This window comes from Canis lupus, chromosome 24, assembly GCF_011100685.1.
Source record: "Canis lupus familiaris isolate Mischka breed German Shepherd chromosome 24, alternate assembly UU_Cfam_GSD_1.0, whole genome shotgun sequence".
Lineage (NCBI taxonomy): Eukaryota > Metazoa > Chordata > Mammalia > Carnivora > Canidae > Canis > Canis lupus.
In genome coordinates this window covers 10,126,379-10,143,238 of record NC_049245.1, presented here as the reverse complement: position 1 = coordinate 10,143,238, position 16,860 = coordinate 10,126,379, and the positions used below count along the sequence as shown (strand labels likewise).

Sequence of the window (16,860 nt, the reverse complement as noted above, 5' to 3'; positions counted from 1 at the left end):
ACACTCTTTGAAAATCAGGAAGAAAAAATAGGCAAAAACAAAAACAAAACTCAGCAGACTTGACATCTGGGAGCCTTCATTACATATGAGTTGTCAGTGTGTTTTTCAAATAGAAGCCTCCAGGGTATCCTTTTTGCTCTTCCTCAGCCAATATCAGCCCCTCCCTAAGGACAGGCAATGTCTAGGTACAGACACATGACTATGCTATGAGAATTGGCTAAGCTGGAATTTGACCATTTTGAACTTGGGAGAATTCTTTAATGATCAGAAAAGGAGGTGCCCAGAAGACTAACCCTTTCTGTTGTGCAATCCTTAGAGATGATAGGGACCTCTCTTCTGTTATTCTGGGTAGACATGTGATGGGCTGAGCCTGGAATACATATATACAGCTTGACCCTTGCTATCGTAAAATAGCAATGGAGAGAAGTACAGTACCCAAGAAGTTTGTAGTAATCTTGTCCATTGGGACAACAATAGAATGTGTTGGAATAGTGATAATGACACTTAGATTCTAGAGAACTGGTGTCTGGTTTTAACTCCACCACTTATTATATAACTGTAAGCAGGAAGCCTTACCTCCCTACATCTCTTTTCCCCTCAATTATCAAATGAGAGGACTGGACAACGTGATTAATCCCTGACCTGTGACTATAAAAGAGTATGATTCTTGGATGATCTGGTTCCAGCCAACTTATCATAACCAACTGTCATGGCAGTGAAGTTGAGTAAACATACTCCCCCCTGGCATGCATGGCTATCTCCCCATCATACTCAGCATCTAGTAACCCAAGCGTTTGAACATGGAAATCCAAATTCTTTTCTCCAACATGAATAGAGGCCAGAGGAATAGGGATACAGCAGCTCTAAGCTTGATTCCACTCCCAAATAATGGATAGACTAGTACTGATAGGTGAGTGTGTTGGCTTTAAAGGGAGAAAAAGTCAAAAGAACATCTTATTCCTTATTAGGCATAAAATGAAAATATCTCTGTTCCTTCCAGAATGCAAGGGCATTTAGCTTCTTAAGGCTGCTTTAAAAGAAATACGTTCATTTTGGGGATAGTTAAGCTTATGGTTTTCCATAAAACTGCATCATCTTAAGACTCTAGCTAAAAGCTCTAATCTGCTGAACCAATTCATTTAGCAAATGTTTTTGAGCACTTGCTATACACCAGACACAGTTAAGCAATGGAAGTACAAAAACCATATGACTCATGCTCCCTTTTATTTTGAGAATCTGCCTTTATTCATTTAGTACACAACTATATTCTGGGCACCTATTACATACTAGAAACAGAGCTAGTCACTGGAGAAACAAGAGTGAACCAGATAGTCTCCACTAGCTTTCAGGTAGATGGTGAAGAAGGTCAACAAAATGGGCTATTCTGATATTGTACAGAAGTAGATTACATACACATGGAACTCAAAGTAAGGAGTGGTTGAAGGCTACATGGAGGAGTCAGAAATACTCTCAAAGGTGCTGACTCTCCCACAAAGGCATAAGGGAAACAGATAGAGGGAGAGTTGGTTGGAGTACGGTTGGTGAAGGGAATTCTAGGTATGGGTACAGAAGTGTGAAAAAGTAATGTTTCCCTGTCAAGGGTTACAAAGACCAAACTTGTCAGAAGCAGGAAGAAAGAAAAACATGCTTGAAATGTCTTTCTTTCCCTCTTCTAATGGATATAAAAAAATCATTCAATCAACCCCAAGTGGATGAGAAAACTCAATTTACAAACATGAAATGTTGGTGTGGTCAGCTGTCTTCTACCACCAGGGAGGCCAGAACCACACTCTGGGACTTGAGCATCTCCTGGTCTGGGTTTAAACTTGGCTCAGCCTAGATCCAGGACCTCAGACAAGCTGAGGTTGCTGAGAGAATTGAATCAGAAAATGACTATAGAATCATCTACTAAGTGATCAATAAATACTACAATTATGAGAAAAAATATTTTACTTTCTGATGAGTGGCATGAGTGGCTTTTTGGTTCCAATGACAAATGTTTGTAGTTAATAAGTGTGTTGAGTTATATTTTCACAGGCTTATTCTTTATATTAACATGTTGAATATGGAGCCTGTCTTATTCACTTGAAATATATAAACATCTATTTATAAAACAAACTGTAGTCTAATTCTTGGGTAATTTCATTGTAAGTTTATTTAAAGTGTCACCTAAATGAGAAACATTAATGTCTGTTTTTCCTTTCCAAGTGGTAGTACTTGCAAACAGACATTCTTATATATAAACCCCATTTTTATTTTTATTTTTATTATAAAGTCCTGACACAATTCAAAGAGTGATCTGTTTGACTTTGTGTTATTTCACACTTGCTTAATGGTATAATGCATATAATTGGATTTTGAACTCCTCATCTACACAAGCTATGTGCCATTGGACAAGTTGACTTATCTCTCTGTGCTTTCTTTCATACATATTTAATATTGAGATTATGGAGTTGCTGTGACAATTAGATGAGTTAATTCATGCAATATGTTTAGATTAGTCATTGACATATACCAAATTCACAATAAAAAAATAATATTATTATCATTATAAAAATTTTAGCTATTTGGGGCACCTGGGTGGCTCAGTCGGGTAAACATCCAGCTCTTGGTTTTGACTCAAGTCATGATCTCATGGGTCATGAGATTGAGTGCTGTGGGATCAGGTCCTGTGTCAGGCTCTACACTCAGCTGGGAGTCTGCTTCAAGATTCTCTCCCTCTGCCTCTCCCCTGACTCCTGTGTACACACACATGCATGAGTTCTCCACTCCCCACCCTCAAATAAATAAATAAATAAACAAATAAATAAATAAATACATCTTTTTTTTAAAAAATTAGATATTCACCTAAAATGGGTTATAAACTAATTAAGAAAAATGATTAATATTTTTTGATTATTAAATTTTCTATATTAGATTGCTAAATAATAAGTCACCCCAAGTATTTGTGGCTTAAAATAAAAATAATCACTAATTATGGCTGTTGTGGGGTCATCTCAGACAGATGTGGGCTGGTCAGCTGGGACTTCTTGGGCAACTCTCTCTGTCTCTAGATGGTCTTTCCACAAAGTCTCACAAGCATGGAAGCTTCAGGTGACCAGAATTCTTACACAAATACTTCAGGATTCTCAAGCCTGTTGTTGAGACAAGAGAGAGAAAAAGAGAGAGAGCTGAAAGATATCAACACACACCAGTGCTCAGAGCAGTGCCTGGGGGGCTGGTAGCTCTCAAATAGGTAAGGCCAACTATTGCTATTATTATCAATTACCACCATCGCTGTCTAGGTTGCCTTCAAATGAGTGTCCTTGAGAAGGTAGCTGAAGAGTTTGATTTGAGTTCTCCTGGAAGCAGCCAGCATCTGGAACATGGACTCAGGTGCTCTTGGTTTGTTCTGTGATTCCATGAAGCAGGAGTAAGGAAGCAGAAAGCAGGAGACAGGGCAGAGAGCAAAAATGTGCATGGTTGAGCTGTTACTCTTATGGCAACTGAGGCACTGGGGATATAGAACAAGGCTCCAAAGTTTCCTTCTCCCCGAAGTTGGGATATTTATCCTCTATCTCCTACTGATGGCAGAGGGTTGGCTGAGGATTGGGCAAGGGTCATTAACTCATACCCACCCTGTGCTTCAGTAGCCTTTTCCACTTCAGAAAAATCCCTCAAACAAAAGAAAGAGGATCTGTAGTGGAACCCTGGCAGCAGGCCCAAAACTGCGCTCTATAACTGTGCTGGAACCAAGGAGGCCTGGCGTGGACATATAAAAAGTCTGCCCCAAGGGGCGTCTCCATGCAGCCCAACAGCCAGGCACAGGAGCTGCCATCCACTCAGTCCTGAGGGGCTGTGAGCTACTCGAGAGGCCACAGTGTGCCATGCTGAGCATAAATGGGTGCCAAACTCAGAGCAAGGCAGACATGACCTCCTTCTCAAGGGTGTGGGTGTGGCCACAGGCAATATTTCCTTCTGAATGTGTCCTAATACACCCAAGGGCCAAAATGTAGGTGCCAGTGGGTAGGATCTTTGTTTTGTTCACTGATGAACACCATAAATGTGATACAACATAGGCTTTCAATAAATATTTGTTAAAGGAAGGAAGCAAGGAAAGAAGGAAGGAAGGAAGGAAGAAAAGAAGGAAGTAAGGAAGGAAATGATCCTTCAAAGGCCCAATACAAATCTCTGATACTTATATGGAGCCTCCCTGTTTCCTCTCTATACTTGAAGAAAGAAAGATCCACCTTCACAGCCTGAAATATGGACAAGAAACATAAAAAGTTTCCTGGAAAGTAGCTAAAATAGTAACAATTATTATATTATTATATATAATATTAAATATATTATACAATTATGATATATAACATAAAATGTATTATTATTATTATTATTACAAGGCTCAAATGGCAATGTGTCCCTCCAGGCAGAGCAGTGGGGTTGGGGCTGCCCTCTGTGACGGTGGAGGTACTCCATTCACTCCAGAAAGTCCAGTGCAGTAGAAAAAGCACAGTGATAATTGAATGTCTGGCCCAGCCTTGATTGTAGTATTAGGTTCTTTCTCAAACTACCAAGGAGAGCTCTGATGACCAAATTGCAGGCTGCTGCTTAGGGTCAGATGTGGGACTTTTCTGCCAGGAGCAAAACTCAGAAATAATTTGGAGCCCACCTTAGTTGTGATCCTATCCTGCCTCTCTATCTATCATGATGTCTGCCCTGCACAAAGGAGCCTGAGGAGAAGCCTGCTAACAAGTCCAGCTCCACTCCAGGGTTGCACTCTCCCCACTGCACTGGCAGCCCATGGTTCTCTGAGCCTCTGAGGAAGAGCAGGACCACAGCATCACTGAAAGGAGACAAGAGAAAAGGCCGTTCGATGCTGTGTGTGAATGCAAGGAAAGCAGAGAGAGCCCCAAGTGTGCAAATGTGGGAGAGGATGAAATGAAATGAGCCCTGCAATCAGTAGCAAGGGTAGCCAGGCCTGACACTGGCAGATAATATGCAATCATGCACAGCATGGTGTTAGCCAAACCTTTCCAGCACTTGAGAGTGACCAAACCCATAGGCAGACCCAGATAGAGAACAAAAACACCCACACACAGAGAAGGAAATATTCTACTCCCTCAAAGCTGAGGTTTGTGTCAGCTCTAGAGCAAAGCAGTCTGAAGGAGCTATAAACAAACCACTGAGGCATGTCTCAGGTCTCTTTAAAGCTCCTTCCCCCCTTTAAAAAGAGAGCAGAAGACATTTTGCTAAGTGGATGGGGAGCGGGGGACAGAAAAAGAACCAGAGAGCCAGTGTGACAATCTCAGCCACAGGAAAACTCAACGTTTACAAATTGAATTAGAAATTTCCAGAAACATAAGAAATTCAGGAAGATCTACCCAACTCATGACACTTCCCAGAAATGAGAGCGTAGACTGGGTGTGTCACAAGATGTTAATCCTCTCTAATTTGCTGCAAAAATCCCCACCTGATTTTTTGTGGAAAACAACATTCTAGGATTTGCTTTCATGGACAAAATCATTTAGGGATTTCCTAAAATAGCAGATATGCTCAAGCAATATATATTTGATTTGGGTACATTTTTGAATTGACAAATGGATATGGGTTCATTGGATGTTGAATGCATACCTTAAGGAAAAATAAAAACAAACAAACAAACAAACCAAAAAACCTAACCAAAACCCAAGTGTAAAAAGGTCAGAAAGTGCAGCCTAACTTACTTCCTTGAAGCCATTGGTGAATAGGAACAAATTGCTTTCTCTCAACCTTTCTCTACTTTAGTAGCTTCCAAGCTCATGGGAGCAGTGAAATCCAAATGAAAGAGCCCCAAATACCAAACAGGCTCAGGCAGAGGGGTTCTGGAAAAGCATGGAAGGGCTTGTGAACTTGGAAGGGTGCCCCCAACTTTCCTACTGCTATTACTCCTGGGAGCTCATGTATATCTTGGGTATGCCATGGCACAAAGATTGAATTTCTCTGCACAAATACACAGAAGTACGCTCTGTAGAGGGAAAAACATGAAGAAGTTTGTTTTACACTCCTGTCCTCAAACCTGTTTTTATAAAAATAGCTATATATCTTTCCCAAGATAAAAATCATCAGCACCTGTTAGAAAATAGAGTTTAAATTTTAGGGGCACCTCAATGGCACAGTCAGTTGGGTGTCCAATTCTTGGTTTCAGCTTGGGTTGTGATCTCAGGGATATGAGACCAAGCCCTGCGTGGGGGTTCTGCTCAGCACCAAGTCTGCTTAACACTCTCTCTGCCTCTGCCCCACCCATCCTCTCTTTCTCTCTTTCCCTCAAATAAATAAATAAATCTTAAAAAAAAAAGTGTGAGTCTTTATATTTTAAAAGTGTCTGTGAATTTTATAGGAAATATGTCTAAACCCCGCATCTCTGGTGAAAGCATAGGCCATGGTAACATGTAAATTTGAATCTTCCTAATGACTCTCAAGATAGATGTAGTAATCATTCTTCCTATTGCAGACTCTATCCTGTGTTTCACCTTTATCCATGAGGTAAGTGAGTAGTTGGGCAAATCTAGTCATTGAAGCTTGAAAGGGGAAAGAAACTTAAAGCTGCAATTTTACCTCTTGGTATTAGTGAATGTGATAGTGAGAGAGATTAGGGTATGAGTCAAAGGATAGGCACTAGTTAAAGTTACCAGAAAAGATGGGTCAAACCAGGTGGCCTGGGTGGCCCAGTTGGTTAAGCATCTGTGTTTGGCTTAGGTCATGATCTTGGGGTCCTGGGATCAAGCCCTGCATAAGGCTCCCTGCTTAGCAGGGAGTCTGTCTCTGCCTTTCCCTCTGCCCCTCTGCCTACTTGTGTATTCTCTCTCTCTCTCTCTCTCAAATAAATAAATAATTTTTTTAAAAAAAAGAGAGAGAGAGAAAGATAGTTCAAACCAAACCCACAGAATAACTAACTGGGCTCCTTCTGATTCTGTGCCCCAAAAGGTGGCAACTGAGCCATACTCATTTTTGAATCCCCAGGAATCAGTGCAGTGTGGTCATGTTTCTTGCAAGATCAGCAGTCCTAACTTGCTTCCCTCAGAACTCACATTAGAATAATCCTGACACAAAGAAACTGGATTTATCTCTTCAAGGAGTGCTACCGGGTGCAATTGCTTTGTTTATATTTTTGAATTTCTTACATGAGAGTTACATGAATTCAGGATATTTCATTTATTTATTGGTAGAGGAAAGAAATGTCAATCTATTTATCTGTAAGTAGTTAATCAACCTGAAGAACAATTGAGCCTATAAATCAATTATTGTGTGTAAACTTAAAAGAAAGACTTAATATAATGAATAGGAAAAGAACCAGAGTTGGAGTCCTGGGCATGTGGTTCAAATTTCAGCTCTGTCACTCACTCTGCATCCCACCATGGATCCCAGCAAGACACCTTAACTGCTCTCAACCTCAGTGTCCTCACTTATTAAATTCAATGCTGGAAGAATATCTATTTCACAGGTTTATGAAGGGTTTATGAGGAATAAATTTGAAATATATGTTAAGCTCACTTGCATAGTGCCCAGAACATATCAAAAGCTCAGCAAATTGCATCTAGCATGACTAATAAAAAGAATTAACATTTTTTTCCCCTGGAACCAGCAGTGGGAAGAAATTGTAACTCAGAATAAAGAGAAGACGAGACCAAGAAAGACCAATTAAAACAGGGCAGCAGGATAAGATCTTTTAAAGGAGATCCTTCCCCCTTGTCCATAATATGCCTTAGCATACACCCCTCTATGAGTCCATGGCCATGCATGTGTCTACCTAGTGTATTTTGGACAGCCTTTCTGTGTTTGGAGTTTCCCACATTATAAGTTTGCCTTTCTCAAGTAGAATCCAGAATTCACTTATTTACATTTCTAGATTCCTTTGTAACTAAAACACAGACATGTGACTTCAACTCCACCAACACATATTCCCAACTTGGATTTGGAAGAGAAATTAGTTGCCATGTGGAATCCATGGTGGAATGTTGGTGAGAGTGACTAAGTGTAGTTAAGAGAATTCCTATTTCACATGGAGTACTGGCTAAGGTCACAGAAATAGCATCTGCACCTGTAACCCCTCTAGAGCTGGTACCCGATGGTAGCAGCATTGGGTCTCTCCTGGGGTCATCAGTGGTAGTGCTGAGGCATCATTCCTGCTGCCTACGCTCCGTATTTAATTCTCTTGACCTCTATAATGCTATGAACTATCTAATATTTAAGAATAAGTTTATTGTATTACTTAACTAGTAGAGTGGATTCTGTTATTTGCAACCAAGAATGCCAGTTGCCTACCTCATGATCACCATTGCATTGGGGTACCTGGGTAGTTCAGTAAGTTAAGTGTCTGCCTTCAGTTCAGGTCCTGGATCCTGGGATCGAGCCTGCCCCATGTGAGGCTCCTTGCTCAGTGAGGAGCCTGCTTCTCCCTCTCCCTCTTCCTCTCCCTCTTCTACTCCTCACCCTCGCTATCTGTTTATCTCTCAAATAAATAAATAAAATCTTAAGAATAAAAAAAAGACCATCATTGCATCACAGCCTAGAAATGGGTACTCAGTAAATAATGCTTCTGAAAATAAATCACCAAAAGGGGAAAAAAAGTTTAATATGTTGAGAAAATTATAAAAAGTCTTTAGAAAATGGTTAGTGCAAACATTTTGGAAGGAAAAGAATTAAGCATTGGTCATGACAGACTTTGTGATTTGCACTTGGTCTGTGTTATCTTATCAAAATTGACTTCAGTATGTGGAATTTGATGAATCAAGTACCACCTATTTGTTGATTTCAGTCCTGACACATGTATTAGGTAGCATTGCTGTGCACTAGAAGGCATTAGCAACCATCTGCAGCCTATACTTTACCTCACCAGATAAAGATAAAAGTAGCATATGGATGGAAGAGAGTTTCTAATTGTCTATAAGTACAACAGAATATAATCATTGACTTCTATCCTTTAATTGTTGTTTAAAAACAACAACCAGTCATTCATTTATTTGTTATTTATATTCAACAAATATTTATTCAGGGACAACCACATAGCTGATGTTATTCTAGATACCAGAAATAATTAACAGTTATTAATATATCACTTGTCAATGATATAATTAAATTGAACTCTAGAGTGTTTTCACTTTTACTGCTTAACAGACATGCAACATGGTTGTCAACTAAAATCTTCCAGTCCCTACGATCTCAGCAAGATTGACTCCAACTCCCTTTGCATGCTGTGGAAAATTCTAAATTCCCCACCACCAAAAAAATTGTGAATATCTAAGGTGATGTTTTTCCCATTCATTCTGGCTATTATTTCCAGTGTCTCATGAATTACACACCTTGCATTATACATCTTGTGACTTTTTTCTGAAACTCATTTTCCCAACTCTACTACCAAAGAATCCCATTTACAGAAACCTTTATGTGCAGAGCAGATTTGGAGAGATAGAGATAGTTATATCACAGCAATGTAAACAAGTGCAAAATGAATATCAGCCATCTGAGCTGGGGAGTCCCTCTGTTCCCTTTCAATGGGCTTAGTCACCATATCACCTCTATTCCTACTTCCCTTCTTTTTGTCCCTGTGCCCCCCTTTTCTTGTGTATTCCTATATAACAAAGTAGTTAATAAGTTGAGCTTTGGAGACAGGCCCCTGATGTGTGGATCCCAGCTCTACCCACTATAATCCACATAATCTTGTGCAAGTTACTTCAGCTCTGGAGGCCACAGTTTGCTCATCTATAAAATGGAATCATTCTCATTTACAGTGTTGTTGTAAGAGTTAAGTGAGCTAATACACATAGGTAGCCCTAGCACTTAATGAATGTGTATATATGTTAGGATTTTTACTGTGGTTAATGCAGAGCTGCTCAGTTACCCTATTTGTGCCATTACCAGTACTAATTCTTGTCTTATATCCTGGCCTGAGAAATGGTTGAAACTAATTTCTTCCCTTAAAGGAATTCTCTTTCCATTTTCTAAAGTAATATTTATTATTGACCTAAGTGTAAAGGCTCACTTAGGAGGAAAGCATAGGAGTTAAGTAAGCACTTGGTTGTTTTTTTTTTTTTTAAAGATTTTATTTATTTATTCATGAGACACACACACACACACACACACACACAGAGACAGAGACAGAGACACAAGTAGAGGGAGAAGCAGGCTCCATGCAGGAAACTCTATGTGGAACTTGATCCCAGGACTCCAGGATCATACCCTGGGCTAAAGGCAGGCACTAAACCTCTGAGCCACCCAGGGATCCCCAAGCACTTGGTTTTAAAGTGCTTTGGCCTAGGTTGAAGCCTGGTACCACTCCTTATGATTTTTTTCTCCCATTTGGTGATTATCAGTTCCAATGCTTCAGTTTCCTCATCTATAATATGGGATAATAGTACTACCTACTTTGTAGGAATGTTGTAAAGATAAAATAAGTCAATATCTTGAGAAAGTAAAAATGGGCTTGGACTTTAAAGTAAAAATCAGGCTTGGCAAATAAACAAGGTAAAGCCATCGGCGAAGTTAATAGCAAGTGACATTCCTCCCAAAGGCACACTACAGCTGTAAAGTGTCCTAAAACCCTCTTCATTAGGTGACATGGTTGTCAACTAAAATCTTCATTAAAACTGCTGTGTTACCCACTGAGAAACTCTGTTCTCTAAATCATAGACTCTGAGAAACATTGCCATTTGAAATCATACCAATATGAAGGAAACATTTCATTCTGTTTGGTTTGGGCTTTTTGTCTTTGTAAAAAAAAAAAATAGATACATTTATTATTGTACAGTTTCTGTAGATCATAAGTCCTGGGGGTTCACCTGATTCCTGTAAGTAATGGGTTCAAAGTGTTGGCCCGGCTGCATTCCTTATCAGAGGCTCTGGGGAAAAGGGTTCTGAGCTCATTCAGATTGTTGGCTGAATTCAGTTCCTTATAGTTGTAGGACTGAAGTCCCATTTCCTTTCTTGCTGTCAGCCAGGCTTATCTCTGCTCCTGACAGCCTCCCACAAAAGCATCCTACTCCCATCTAGAGAATTGAAGTCACTTTGACACAGAAAAACAGTCCAGACTTACAAGCCATGTGCAGATCTCCAAATAAGGAGTTTCTACTCCACATTTAACTGAACTTCACAGCCTCAAAGTAAAAGGGTCCTGAGTCCACTTTGTCTGCAGACCTAATTGCTGACTCCTAACATGCAGCCCTGCTTTGCTTTCAGCCCATCAAGATGCTGCTTCCATTACATTTCACCTAAATTCCACCCTTCTTCCAAAATCCTACAACTGCACTTCCTATTTTATTTGGTAAGATACACCACATTTCCTCTAGCGTGTGCTCTCTCTCATTGCAATGAGTCAATAATCTGACTTAGTAGGACTAGAGGCTTGTCCCTGGTGGTCTTCAGCCAGTCGGGCTAGAACAACTCTGCTTAAAACACTGTCTGGTACATAATAATACTTGACTTAATTTTAGCTGTTATAGCAAATATAATAATAACTATTATTATTATTATCATAAATTCTGTGGATAAATACAAATAAAAGAGCAATAATGCTGTGCCAGTGATAGAAGCTGTGAATAAGCCAATTGGAAAAAACAAACAAATCACTGTGTACTGTGTCTGCAGAAATCCCTGTAACTGCAGATTTTTCTGAAAGCAAATTTCCACTTTAGAAATCTAGCTTGCTGTCACATGCTAGCAGAAGCTGTTCAGTCCTTTGAAATACTTCAACATGCAGCATGGCCCCATGTTTGCTCCTCTGGACTATGAGTTGAAACAATGAAGCAATAGTATATAAGACTTTAGAAACTGTTTTAAAATCAGCCCCATAACAGATACCAAGTGAAAAAATTAATTGATCTGAGAAATGTTTCTCACTCTTTCCCACTAAAAATGTAAAATGTAAAGGATGTTTATAAGCTTAAAGTAATTATGAGTAACTCTGGCATAATATAAAAGGCTCTGGGCTTTGGGGGATCTTTTATAAACATGCCTGGCCCCAGTTTGGGGTTCAAGGAAGACCTAGTGAGGATAAGCATCAGAAAGAGATTCCTTAGAGCAACCCCATCCTTCTGGCCTACCTAGACACCATTTCTCATTTGGGTAACTAATATCCAGAAAAATAGATTCAAAAGCCATTTAACAAACAATTTAAAGAAGTGAGTCAAGGGGCACCTGGGTGGCTCAGTTAAACATCTGACTTTTTTTTTTTCTTCCAGGTTTTTGTTTATTCATTTGACAGAGAGGGAGTGAGAGCATGAGCAGGAGGGAGGATCAGAGGAAGAGGGAAAAGCAGACTCTGCCTTGAACAGGGAGCCTGATGAAGTGTTGGATCCCAGGACCCTGGGATCATGACCTGAGCTGATGGCAGATGCTCAACCAACTGAGCCACCCGGGTGCCCTAATCATCCAACTCCTAATATCAGCTCAGGTCTTGATCTCAGGGTTGTGAGAAATTAAATAAGTAAATAAATAAATAAATAAATAAATAAATAAATAAATAAATAAATAATAAACAAACAGAAATTTAAAATAAATAAATAATAATAATAAATAAGAGTTGAGTTGATACCTAGCAATGATTGGCACATAATAGACTCTCAATGAACATCTGCTGAATAAACGAATGGGTTCTGATATGTACTTCAGATAGAATACCACACTCTAGAAATGTAAACATGAGAGAAAATGCTGGTATAGACATGATAACATCCAGGGAGGAATATAAAAATAGTTCAAACATAAATGTATAAAACCATCCCTAGGGCCATAGAAGATAAAATGTTTTGTGAAATTCAGAATAGACAAAGCAATGCAGCTAACTTGGGCAATACAGCTCACTGGGTCAAAGCTAATCATTGGTTCTCAGGTCAACAGATCCCCCTCCTATAACTCTATGGGTGTTCACTGGTGAATGTTAGATGCACAGATTCCCACAGTGTGTGTTTTTCTTCTAGTCTCAGCAGAGACTCGAGCCTTTTCTTGGACAAACACTTCTGATATTCAATCTACAGGGGCTTACTAAGTTAACAAATAACTATTATTCACAGAAGATCAATTCATTAACATAGTATTTGTTCTTTCTCTTGTTCTGTGTTAATTTATTTGGAGGGCAATCTTTAAGTTATTGCAAAAGATAAAGAAGGATACAATGAACACCCCACTATCCAATTGAAACCCCCCACCCCCCACCAGAGCTACCAGCAATCCTGAATTTGGAGATTATTATCTCCATGTTTTAAGTTTCAAAACATTTGTAATTATAGCTTTTAAAGAATAAACAGCAAAAAAATAAAATAAAATAAAAAAATAAAGAATATACAGCATTGTTTGCATATTTTAGTCTAAGCATAAACTAATATCATACTTTGGTTTTCTAAAAATTGGTTTTTATTCCATCATATATTTTTGAGATTCATCTCTGTTGATACATGTACTACCTGTATCATATTCCACTATACGAATATACACAATTTATCTATCTATTCTCTTTGTGATGAGTAAGTTGTTTCAATTTTTTTCCTATGATTCCATGATTCATAGTCAACAAGAGTAATATACTATAATTGTCACTGCAACTATTAAGGATAATAAGAGCTAACTTTTATTAGTTTGTTTTACTAATCTAGTTACTGATTAATTAATTGGCTTTACTAATTAGTTTGTTTTAATGATTTAATCTAAAAATTATTTGAAGTAGATACATTATTAACTCCATTTTATCAATAAGGAAAATATTAGGAAGGTATTATTGAGTTATAGAATGCAAATTTTCTACCTTATAACATATTATCCAATTATAAAAATATATTCCCATCAGGCATATATAAAAATCTCCGTTGTTCCACAGTCTCATCCAAACTTGATACCATCAGGTTCAAAATTTGTTTTTGTTTTTTAAGATTTTATGTATTTATTCATGAGAGACACACACGGAGAGAGAGGCAGAGACACAGGCAGAGGAGAATCAGGCTCCATGCAGGGATCCCGATGTGGGACTCGATCCCGGGACCGTGGGATCATGCCCTGAGCCAAAGGCAGATGCTCAACTGCTGAGCCACCCAGGGATCCCCCTAAATTTTGTTTTCAAATATGTATGTAGAGATTGATAATGTAAAGAGTATATTCACTGACTCTTTGAAATGGAGAGAGAGAGAGAAAGAGAGAGAGAGAAAGAGAGAGCAATCAGAGTAAAGTCTGTTTCAGGAATGAGGAAAGGCAACCAAAGAAGTTAGGAGTTGAAATCTCAGTAGAAACACTCTAACAGAAGACTTCTAATTGGGAGTCTTGCACATACCCACCAAGCAATAGAGTCATACACATGCTAATTCTTCTTTTACCCAGTGTTCATTTTGCTGTCAAAGACTATAGGGGGATATCTGAATTAAAGATCAGAGGATGGAAAATTCCTTTATCTCTAATTCTTAATTCTTCCCTACTTTTAATATTATGATTTTTCAATAAATGTTGTGTCCCTAAGCACCTCTGCTTTCTCCTTTTCATTATGAATTATTCATGTAACCTAGAACAAATCAATAACACTCCTTTTAACCTAAAGTTATCACTTTTCACCAGCATTCATTCATTTTCTTTTGTCATTTTTCTTTCTCTAGGAGAAAGAAAAGCTTATTATGTATGCTTGATCAATGTGAAAACACACCCAAAGTATGAACACAACAAGATTAAAAGTCTTCAGTTCAAATAAGACCACCCCCAACCTACTCCCCCCAAAAATAACCCCTTATAACTAAGCCACAGAAGACACCAATCTCCATTAGTTCATTAGTATTAACCCTTTAAGCCCAAAGGGAGTTTAAATGACACCCACTGGAAAATTCCCACAGTGTAAGAAATAGGCTTCTCACTAAGGCTTCTTACAGATTCCTTCCTCATAAAAGGGCCTTCTGTGTTGAGTGGATTCCAGAAATTGAGGCATTTCTGTAAGGGACCTGTGAAAACATGCTTGACTGGATAAAAGGGTGGCCTTGTTTTACTAAAAAACACATTCAGGCTGTGAAAAGTTAAGATAGGCCTTAACAACAAAATTAATTATATTTTAGTTACATATCCTTTGTTTTTACAGCAAACTCCTTTCTCCACAGAGAAACTTCAAGGTCCTATCACCTCCATAAAACACTATACCCTAATTCTCAAAGGAGAAATTACAGGACTTTGAAAATTCCTGTCCCTATTAAATTTAATTTAAGAATTTTTCTAGCTATGAACCTTGATCTCCTCTGATCTTGCAACCCCAGCAAAAACAACAGTAATCAAAATATCTCCCTTCTTTTGTTTTTCAGTCCCATCCATTTTGAAACAACCTGAGTTTTTAACCAACCTGGATTATCCAATGTGAAATACTGAGAGAAATCAATGATCTCTTCCTGGCATTCCACTTCCAGAGAACCCAAAGAGATGTTTGGTGTCACTGTTACTGACAAAATGCCTGAGGCTCAGGGATAGAAAGAATGTTTTGTCCTTCTCTTTTCCTAAAGCAAAGTAAATATATTTCATGGTAAACAATGGGTTATTGAAAGGACTTTTGAGCTATTTAGGTATTATAAGCCAGTTTTTGTTCTCTCATGAAATCACTTGAAGGTAGATGGAATCTTCCATAATTAAAAAAAAAAAAAAATGAGTACTTGACCATTTTAAAAGATCTTTCTCTCCATTTGGTTCTTGATCAAGCCAGATTGTATCTATTCTCCATTACAAAACTTAAGTCTGAAGCCTCTTGTTTCTCAAGATTTACAGCTAGCTCATGATTCTAACAACCAACAACTTCTAAGTAACATTCTGACTCGCAATCTTTAGACTCTTTAGGAGACACTGTCTTTTGAAATGTTTTAGCAAGAGGTGAAGATAGGGGAAATGTGTTGTTATGCAGAAATGTGTTAACCCTGGGGCAGATTCCTGGAAGACCCATCACAGTTCATGTCTTTTTAAAGTGTCTATGAGAGTTGGGAGAGGTCCAGGGAAGATCACTGTGGGGAAGGACTGTGGAGTGATGAAAGAAAGGGAGAGGGAACAAGCAGAGGAAGGAACAATGAAAAAAAGCAGAACTGAGTGGGTAAAAATTAGAGAGGAAAACAAACTATGAGAGACGTCTAACTCTGGGAAACAAAGGGTTGCAGAAAGAGAGGATAGTGGGGGGTGGGGGTAACTAGGTGATGGGCAGTAAGGAGGGTACATGATGAGATGAGCACTGGGTGTTACACTATATGTTGGCAAATTGGATTTAAATAAAATATTTTTAAAAAGCAATAACGCCTCTTGCAACAACAAAAAAGAAAAAAGCAGAACAAACACCTGTTGCACTTTATCTCATAAAACCAGGGTTCTGACAAATGAATATGGTAAGAAATCTGATAATTTACCATAAGGAAACATATCATTTTTCTTTCTTTAATACAATTTGGGTTTATTCCTTTGGGTCTAAATGAATACTCCATATTCAGTATGGACATGTCAATATTCAGAATATCAGTAAGGCAAAAGCTGTGCTAAAAAGGCTAAATAAATATTACTTTTAGAAAAAGAACTCTGGGGCAGCCCCAGTGGCTTAGCATTCGGCCTGGGGCGTGATCCTGGGGACCTAGGATCGAGTCCGCATCAGGCTCCCTGCATGGAGCCTGCTTCTCCCTCTGCCTGTGTCTCTGCCTCTCTCTCTCTCTCTTTCTCTCTGTGTCTCTCATGAATAAATAAATAGAGTCTTTAAAAAAGAGAGAAAAAAAGAAAAATAACTCTGCATACCCGTGTACACACAAATACATATCTACCAGAATAAACCAAGACCCCTCTTACTTCTCAGCTTTCTTAGGTGTGGCTCATTAGCAAGACAAGATGCTAGATCTCAGGGACAACAGAAATAAGACCATACCCACA

The 16,860-nt window shown here is 38.7% G+C and overlaps 1 long non-coding RNA gene across 1 annotated transcript in view; it reads right to left on the bottom strand.

Moving 5' to 3' along the window:
• Positions 1–15,412, bottom strand: part of LOC119865537 — a 29,239-nt gene extending 13,827 nt beyond the window's left edge. Inside the window, exon 1 of the long non-coding RNA XR_005377354.1 lies at positions 15,314–15,412. This is a non-coding gene — a long non-coding RNA (uncharacterized LOC119865537). The remainder of the gene's footprint in view (positions 1–15,313) is intronic.
• Between the last annotated feature and the right edge of the window lie 1,448 nt (positions 15,413–16,860).